Genomic DNA, 8520 nt, shown 5'->3' on the forward strand with positions numbered 1-8520 from the left:
AGCAATGAAGTCCATACCTTTTTCCTTATTTCTCTCCCCTTCTCCTTCATCCTCCGTGTTCCCTCCCCTCTCCTCTAGTAACTTCTCCTTCTCAAATTACACTTAACTGATCTCTGAGTTTCTCCTTCCTCTAATAACTGTCTTTAGACAAGCATTCCAGCTCCTGTTTTTAAATTTGCTCTCAGCTGTTTCCATCACTTTCATTTTTCTGGTGTTTTCAGCCAGAGGCACCAGTGAATATAATTGGAACTCAAGTAAAAACCCTCTGCTACTAATCTGTCTTGCCCTTTATTCCCCCACCATGGTGTCCTGATGAAATCACACTAAAATTAATATCCAGAAACCCTTTGGAGGGAACAACAAACCATCACAAGGGAAATGAGGGGTGTTTGTAAAAAGGTTAGGAGCTGATTATAGATGTGTAAGTCTCATACTTTTTTTATTTTCTTTTATCATCAGCTATCTCCTGAATCACTGCCCAGTTGCCAGCTGCAAGTTTTAGCTCCAAAGTAAGTCTGGCCAATTCTGAAATACTAGGTGACTCATCCAGTCTTCACCCAGGACTTACTGAAGCATCCAAAATGACATAAAATGTAGCTCTCTTATCCTGAAATATCTGTACCTAGTAAATGATGCAAAGGGCAAAGGGGCAGAAAGGGCTCCTCTTAATCATGTCCAATTTCAAGTTTGTATGCATGCAAATTATATGAGAAAATAATATCATTAGATTCATTCAACTTTCACAAAATCAAACTGTCCTATCAACCATCTTTGCAGAAGCAGCGTCCACAGCACAAAGCCAGAAAAATCTCTGAAGGGGCGGTGCTGTCAGAGAATAGCAGAAGGAGTTGGTATTATCAAATCAGGCACAGTTTATATCAGCTTCAAGATTTCATTGGCACAGAGAATGAGGACTGCTCACTGACTGCAACATCAGGTAAGCACACACACAATGCTTTCTAGTCCTGTAAAAGAGATTGAGGAGTGTGTGATTTTCCTTCTCAATTTCAGTCTTAGAATTCACATTACCCTCTAAGAAGTTCATTTATCTGTCTCATGTGAACATATAGGCTAGGTCAGGTGAGTGTTGCAGGCATCTTGGAGCAAAATTTTAGGAGAAAGTCGGCCTGCAGTATAGTTGGTTATTTAAGAGTAGCCCAAGTATCTCCATGAAAGTTCTGTTGACACAACTGTGCTAGGGGTTTAAAGGTGACTGTCACACAGGAGTAGAGTATTACAGTGGGAGGGGAAAGAACATCATAGAGTTTCAGGAAGATGCAAAAGTTCTAGAAAAGATCCTGGTATATGATACATTTTTTCTGGTACAAAAACTTAAATGTATAGTTCAGAAAGTTATAAAATTGTCCAGTTTGTTTTACCACAATTCAAAATGAGACAAAATTTGTATAAACCCAATTCCAAATCCTGTTAAGATACGATGGTAATTGGGGTTCTGTAGCTTCTAGAAAGCTGATGGGTCAATTTTCACAATGTATAAGAATCTTCAGAATTTCCACTACTGTTCCTCTTCAGGCTAAGAAAGAGGGAGAAAAGAGGAGAGTGATGGGTGGGACAGTCTACCTGGAAAATATTTAATTGCCTTACAGGTTTTTTTTTTAGTTCAGCAAACTGGTCATTTTTCCAAACTCACCATGGAAACTTCTGTGGCCATAGATTTCTCTTTTCCTATTCCTTGCTCATTGTTTTGGTGTGTGTGTGTGTGTGTGTGTGTGTGTGTGTGTGTGTGTGTGTGTGTGTGTTATCCTATTATCTACTTAAAATTTTTTTTTAGAGTTTCTTTATGGGAGCAAGACCTAATTTTCTGAACACCTTTTTCATGTACAAAGTTCATAACACTGTCTTGATAAGGATTTTTTAAAGTATATTTAGAACATGGCTTAAACCATCTCCTTGAAGGCAAAGCAGGAAAGTCATATGTTAAATATTCTGATCACCACATACAGTTTACTAGGAAGAATAAATCAATAGAAACAATTAAAAATGTGTCAAATGTAATAAGAACAATTACCCGTCAAACAGAAGATTATCACCTTGACAGTTTGAGACAGAGTTATAAGCCAAGAAAGTGTAGCAATTGAATTCGTGATAGAAAGGAATGCCCTCTTAATCTATCAAATGCTATATAGCAATATATAGGATGCTTTTCAGAATGTATTGTTTAGTGTCTTATTAGGACTTGATATAAGGCACTCATGAGGTTTAAATTAACATGATGAATTGCTAATTTGGTGTGTACTGTGGCTAGGTCATTAATAGAAAACTTTGTTATTTAGAAAATGTCAATATTCAAACATTAGCATATTGCTCAGAAGACGTGGAGGATGGGCAGAGCACTAATGGCCAAGGTCAGTAGCTAAGGGGAGAATTCCCTGAATTGTTTCTAGCTTGAAAGTCTATGCCTAGACAAGATCTTTGAATTGAAGGAGAATGGAAAAATAGCCTTAGATTTTGGGGACATGGTGAATGCATTCTTTCTTGGAATGGGTGTTAGACTGCTCAAGGATATTTATTTCTTTGTATATATATTAAGTCTAGATGTTCCTTGTATAAAACAATAGAATTTCTTTGTATATTAAGTCTAGATATTTGAGGTTACTTGGTAAGTAACATAATATGCATATAAGAAAGGAATAATAAGTACTAGTATAAATACATAGAGAAAAATTGTTCTGGATGTTTGTATAAGACAATAGTATTAGTCATATCACAGAACTGACCTATAAATTCATTTAAATTAAATGTACATATTTTTGTCAATAACTTGCCTCCATGTTGAAACCTTTTCTCTCAACCCCTCTAACACCCCTCAAAAAAAAGAGAGAAAGTTCAGAAATTTTTCTCTATTCTATCAGTACTCCTAAGAAGTACTTATTTTAACTTAAATTCATCATTCATCACTCATTTCACTGGAGTAGTAACCCTCAGCTTTTCATTTTAGGAGCTACATTCTGCCCATTTGTGGTGATTTTGTTTGTGTCCTCCTGATGGAGTAAAAAGGAATTGGCACATTTGTACCTTTGCTTGTGTGCTCCCTCTGTCTGAATCGCTCATGGCTCTAAAATCAGTAAATGTTATTCATCCTTTAAGCCTAGGTCAATGGCATCTTCTTGAAGATTTTGCTATACACAGTAGGCAGTCAATAATCAATCTGATTATTTACATGTATTAAAACATTATGGCCATATACATAAATCTTTCAAACAGATTTTTCTTTTTCACAAAAATTAATTCATATAGTTGCTGATTTCTAGCTAGTGGTGTTGGATTTAAAGCTAGCGGTGAGACAAGTATCAAATGATTTCCCTCATTTGTGGAGTATAACAACAAAGCAAAACTGAAGGAACAAAATAACAGCCAACTTACAGACTCCAAGAAGGGACCAACGGTTACCAAAGGAAAGGGGGTGGGGAGGGTGAGTGGGGAGGGAGGGAGAATGGGATCAAGAGGCATTATAATTAGCACTCACAATATAGGTAGGTCACAAGGAAGGCAGTACAGCACAAAAAGACAAGTAATGACTCTATAGCATCTTACTACACTGATGGACAGTGATTGCAATGGATTGGGGAGGACTTGACAATATCGGTGAATGTTGAAACCACAATGTTGCTCGTGTGAAACCTTCCTAAGATTGTGTATCAATGATAGTTTAATTAAAAATAAATAAATAAATGAAATGAAATATGGAGGTAAGCACCAAAAAAAGACAAAAAAAAGCATTATAGATAACTTATCAAGGTTTAAAGTTAATAAAAGTACCATCCTCTTCCTGGATTAAAAAAACACAAAAACTAGCAGTGAGTTTCAAAGATTTGAATTGAGTGTTTCATACCGCCTCTACTAATTACTAGTTAAAATGAGAATTCTAGGCTCTTATATTACAATGGTGGTTGTTTTTGTTTTTGCTTTTTTCCCTACAGTTATATCTTAGCTTCTTTCTTTTCTTTTCTATTACTTTGTGCAGCAGAGTGGACCTGTCATTCTGTGTACCTTACTTCATCATGATTACTCTTTTCTAAACATTCATCACATAATAATTAATCCAGTGATGTATTATCATATCTGAGAGCATGTCATATCCAGGAACTGTTCTTATACTCCTTTATTACAGCTCAGTTTTTCAACAATGGAAGTAAGCATTTTTTCTAAAGGAACTTTGTTTTTTGAGGGTTTTTTTAAATATGTAAAACTGAATGTTTTTTAGTATCATTTTTATCATTTCTGCTACGTGACCTACAATCTTATTTTTATAGGTGAATTGCCTGAGATGTTGACTTTGGCTTCCCAGGAGCCATTTATGCTTACTTTCTGGTTTGTATTGTGAGTACCAAACAAGTGATTCCAAATTAGCAAGGTATTAATACATTAAATAGGACATGGGATTCTTAAGAAGTGTATGTTAGTGGATGACATCTGAATTCTTCTTAGGGAGACAAATGTTCTTGAAAAGGAAACTGCCTACGGAGTGGAAGATGGGAACCAAGGATTATAACTCGGAAGGAAATATATGGAAGTATTACCTAACTGTTCAGCATGGAAAGTTATTAAAAGTTTGGCAGTTTCAGTGCAAAAGAGAAAAATGAGATTGGGTTTATCCATACAAAAGAAGTGCTCAGATTTTATGGCAGAACACTGGAGCCCAAAGAAAGCTGCTTGGTGAGTAACTCCTGCCAGCAGGGCTATGGAAACAGTTTCAAGAAAAGGATTATCTAATATGCCATTTCAAATTGTTTTCTATAAAATTTTGTGCTGTAATGCCCTTCTTCTGTGCCTTAAAACTTAAGAGAAGTCATTGACACAAATAATTGATACCATTTTAGAGAAATCAAGGAAAAGTCTTTACCCTTCCCTGTTTTGTGTAAGAGAGAGCAGAAAGAATTATCACTGGGGATGAGATAACAGTAAGACTCAGAATTCAACAAGAATAGGAAATGAAACTGCTGGTATCCATGGAAATACCACTTAGAAGATATCTCTCTGAAGGTGAGGTGGTGGGGAAAGGGAATGGGTTTTCTACTTTCTGAAGGGATAGTAGTGTTGAGTTGATTTTATGTTCATCTTAAAAAGGGTGTTAATTTGGTTGACACTTGGGACATACCTATAAATGACAAACACCAAAGCTATAAAAATTATTTTTGAAATTTTTATAGAAGACAGTGCCATCAGTACAAATATGTTTTCTTTGTCATCTTATTATGTCATATTTCTTATGACTTCCATGTGTGTATGCAAACACTGGGATGTGAAGAGGGTTAATGACTTTCTGAAGGCCAATCTCTAAGTTAGAGGTGGAATGAAGAGAATACAAAACTCACAATTCAAGTTCAGTTTATGAACTGTAAATACGGTGGTAAGAATAGTTAATGTCTGACTTCATTAGCTGTGTGATATTGGGCATGTATCTCACTAGTGCCATGTCTCAGGGTTTTGTTCTGTTCTGTTTTGTAAAATAGTCAATAATAATACTGAATAGTTCTGAGAATTAAATAATATAACATATGCAAAGCATTAAGCACAGTGCCTAGATGAATATTAGTTAAAGTATTCACATTTCTTTTAATTCATATAGGTCCAGAAAACATTGTCTGCAAACATTGGATAAGGAATTTTTTAACAATTTAAAATTTGGTTTTAAAGTATTTTGGTTTTTAAAGTATCTTTGCTTTTTAGCCCACATCAGTTTCAATCTCATGGACACTATAAATTCATACTAATTGTACAAAGTCTAAAGGTAAATCTCAGATGACCCAGGAGCCTCAGATCCCTTGAATCCTTCTGCCAGTTGATTGTCATCCTGGGACTAAGTTGGCCTGAGCTCAGGCATAATCTTAATTGGATGCCTCACAAACTGAGGAATCAGTAAAAGAATCTGTAGCAGCTAATCGTACAAGAGCCAAGGTCCATCTGCATGTCAAATTATAATGCTCCTCCCCCACCTTATGCCAGAAAATTTTCCAAGTTTCAGGAAATTTATTAAGTATCAGAGTTTAGGATTTCCTCAATTTTCTTGAATGTGGTTATATATATCATACATTAGAGATGATGGAAGGGATTTTTAAAAATCATGGTAAAAGGCAACTCTTCCTTAAAATTGAGAAAATTGAACCCCAGGAATGTTACTAATTTTGCTGTGATTGCACAGCAAGTCCTTTCATTGAAGTAAAAATGAAGACTAATATGGTCACATATTAGGAAGTTAATTTTTGTTCAAAATTTACTGAGGTTTAATTGAAATACAGTAAACTGCATATATTTAAAGACTATAATTTGATGACTTTTACCTATGTATAGACTCAGGAAACCATCACCACAGTCAAAATAATGAATATATCCATGACCCCCAAACGTTTTTCAATGTCTCTTTGTGATCTTTTCTTTCTGCTCCTCCTTGCTCCCTGCCACTCCCACCCATTATCACAAGACAACCACTGATCTGCTTTCTACTATTATATTTGGATTTGCATTTTCTAGAATTTTTGTGAATAAATTTATGTGTTATCTATATTTTGGCTTCTTTCACTTCAAAAAACTATCTGGAGGTATATCTTTACTTTTGCATGTATCAATAGGTGTGCCCTTTTATTGCTGAGAAGTATTCCATTCAGTGGATATACCATAATGAAATTATTGATTTACCTAGTGGACAGGTAGTGATAGTAGATATTTGGATTGTTTGAGTTTTTAGCTATTAAAAATAAAGTGGCTATGCGCATAATGTAAAATTCACTGAGTCCACATTTACTTTTGCTTTTCTTGGGTAAATTCCTAAGAGTGGGTGAAATGTTTGAGTTATATTGTAGATATGTGTTAACTTTTTAAGAAACTGCCAAGCTGTCTTCCAAACTAGTTACACCATTTACATTTCCACCGGCAATGTATGAGAGTTCCAGTTGCTCCCTATCTTCACTAAAATTTTGTAGTCAATCTTTTTTCATTTTATTCATTCTAGTGGATGTGTAGGGGTATATCACTGTGGCTTATTTGCATTTCAGTAATAACTAATGATATTGAGCATATTTTCATTTGCTTATTTGCCATCTATAAATCTTCTTTGATGAAATGTCTATTATAATCTTTTGTCCATTTTTTCTTTGGGTTGTTTGTCTTCTTATAACACAGTTATAAGAAATTTTTATATGTTCTAGATAAAAGTCCTTTGCCAGAAACATTCTGTTGCTTTATCACACTGGTGAGAACCTCTAGTACACTTGGTAAGATTGGACATCTCTGACTTTTTCCTGACTTTAGGGGTCTTTTACCACTAAGACAATGCCCTTCATCAGGTTTAAGTAGTTCTCTTATATTTATTGAATGAGATTCTTTTTACTAAGACAGGTGCCACAGGTGAGAGCTCAGCTGTGACACTTAGCTTTCCTCACAGGCATAGAACCCCTGCGTGCAAAAGTAAAAGTTGGAGGCATGTATTAGAAGCAAATTTTTGCTTTTAAGAAGAATGAAAAATATTAATATTTGTGCCTATGTTCTTCTTTCTATGCTTAAGGTAGAAATTAATAGTTGATTACAGCATTCTTTACTTGGGAACCCAACAGCAGACATAGAAACTGGATCATCACAGGGTCTTGGCAGCCACTAGAATTGGCATGAGTGATGAGTATTTCCATCCCTGACCTGCAATATTTCTATATAAAATATAAACAGAATATTCAAATATGTAACAGAATACTTACATGCATATAATATCACTTGATATCTGGGTATGGTCAGTAAGCAACATTAGAGAATCATCTTACAGTTTTAGGGAGCCTTTTCATAACAATCCCTGCAAATAATCTTGTGGAGAGAGCAGGGATTTGGAGAGGCCAGAGAATTTACAACAGTGTGGAATCATACAGTGTTCCAAAAGGAAGGTTCTTTTGAGGTCATCTAACTCATAAGTTTTGAGATTTTACTATTCCTAGCTTCCAAACATTTTCTTTTAAAGAAACCTACAAAAAAAGGTCCAACATATAAGCCAGCTAAAAGTAGGGCATTGTAGTCTTCCCATACCCAACTCTTCCCTTTCTTGGGAGCCCTTGAGATAGCTCATTGAAAAATGCTAATGCACAATTGAGTAAAGTTTCAAAACCACTGATCTTGCCCAACTTTCACTTTATGAGTTTTGAAGTATAAGAAGTGGTGTCAAGTGCCTAAGCTCACCCAGGTAGAGATGATAAAACTGATACTTGAAGATAGATCACTTGATCCTGGTCTGATATTTTCTTCTGCACCTTGTGTACCCAAAGAAAATGTTTCCATTTTATACACATGAATCATTAATTATAATAATAAAACTGCATAACCACATAATATTTTAAAAATCACTGTTTCACTTATAATTTCATTTGGCTCCAAAGGCACCTTCATTTCCAAATGGAAACTGAGGCTCGAGGAGAAGTAACTTGCCCAAGATCACAGAGCTAGATGTTATAAGATTGGAATTCAAGCACAACTTTCCCTGTGCTTACGCTACTATACCATATACTCTCTCTACCCACAGAA

General features: G+C 35.2%; 1 long non-coding RNA gene across 1 annotated transcript; it reads left to right on the forward strand.

The window, feature by feature from the left end:
* Nucleotides 1-454: 454 nt before the first annotated feature.
* LOC118969392 (uncharacterized) lies at nt 455-4817 on the forward strand. The gene is made up of 4 exons (XR_005057334.2): nt 455-509; nt 778-937; nt 2295-2366; nt 4275-4817. It is a non-coding gene; the product is annotated as an uncharacterized lncRNA (long non-coding RNA).
* The last annotated feature ends 3703 nt before the right edge of the window (nt 4818-8520 follow it).

This window comes from Manis javanica, chromosome 3, assembly GCF_040802235.1.
Source record: "Manis javanica isolate MJ-LG chromosome 3, MJ_LKY, whole genome shotgun sequence".
NCBI lineage: Eukaryota > Metazoa > Chordata > Mammalia > Pholidota > Manidae > Manis > Manis javanica.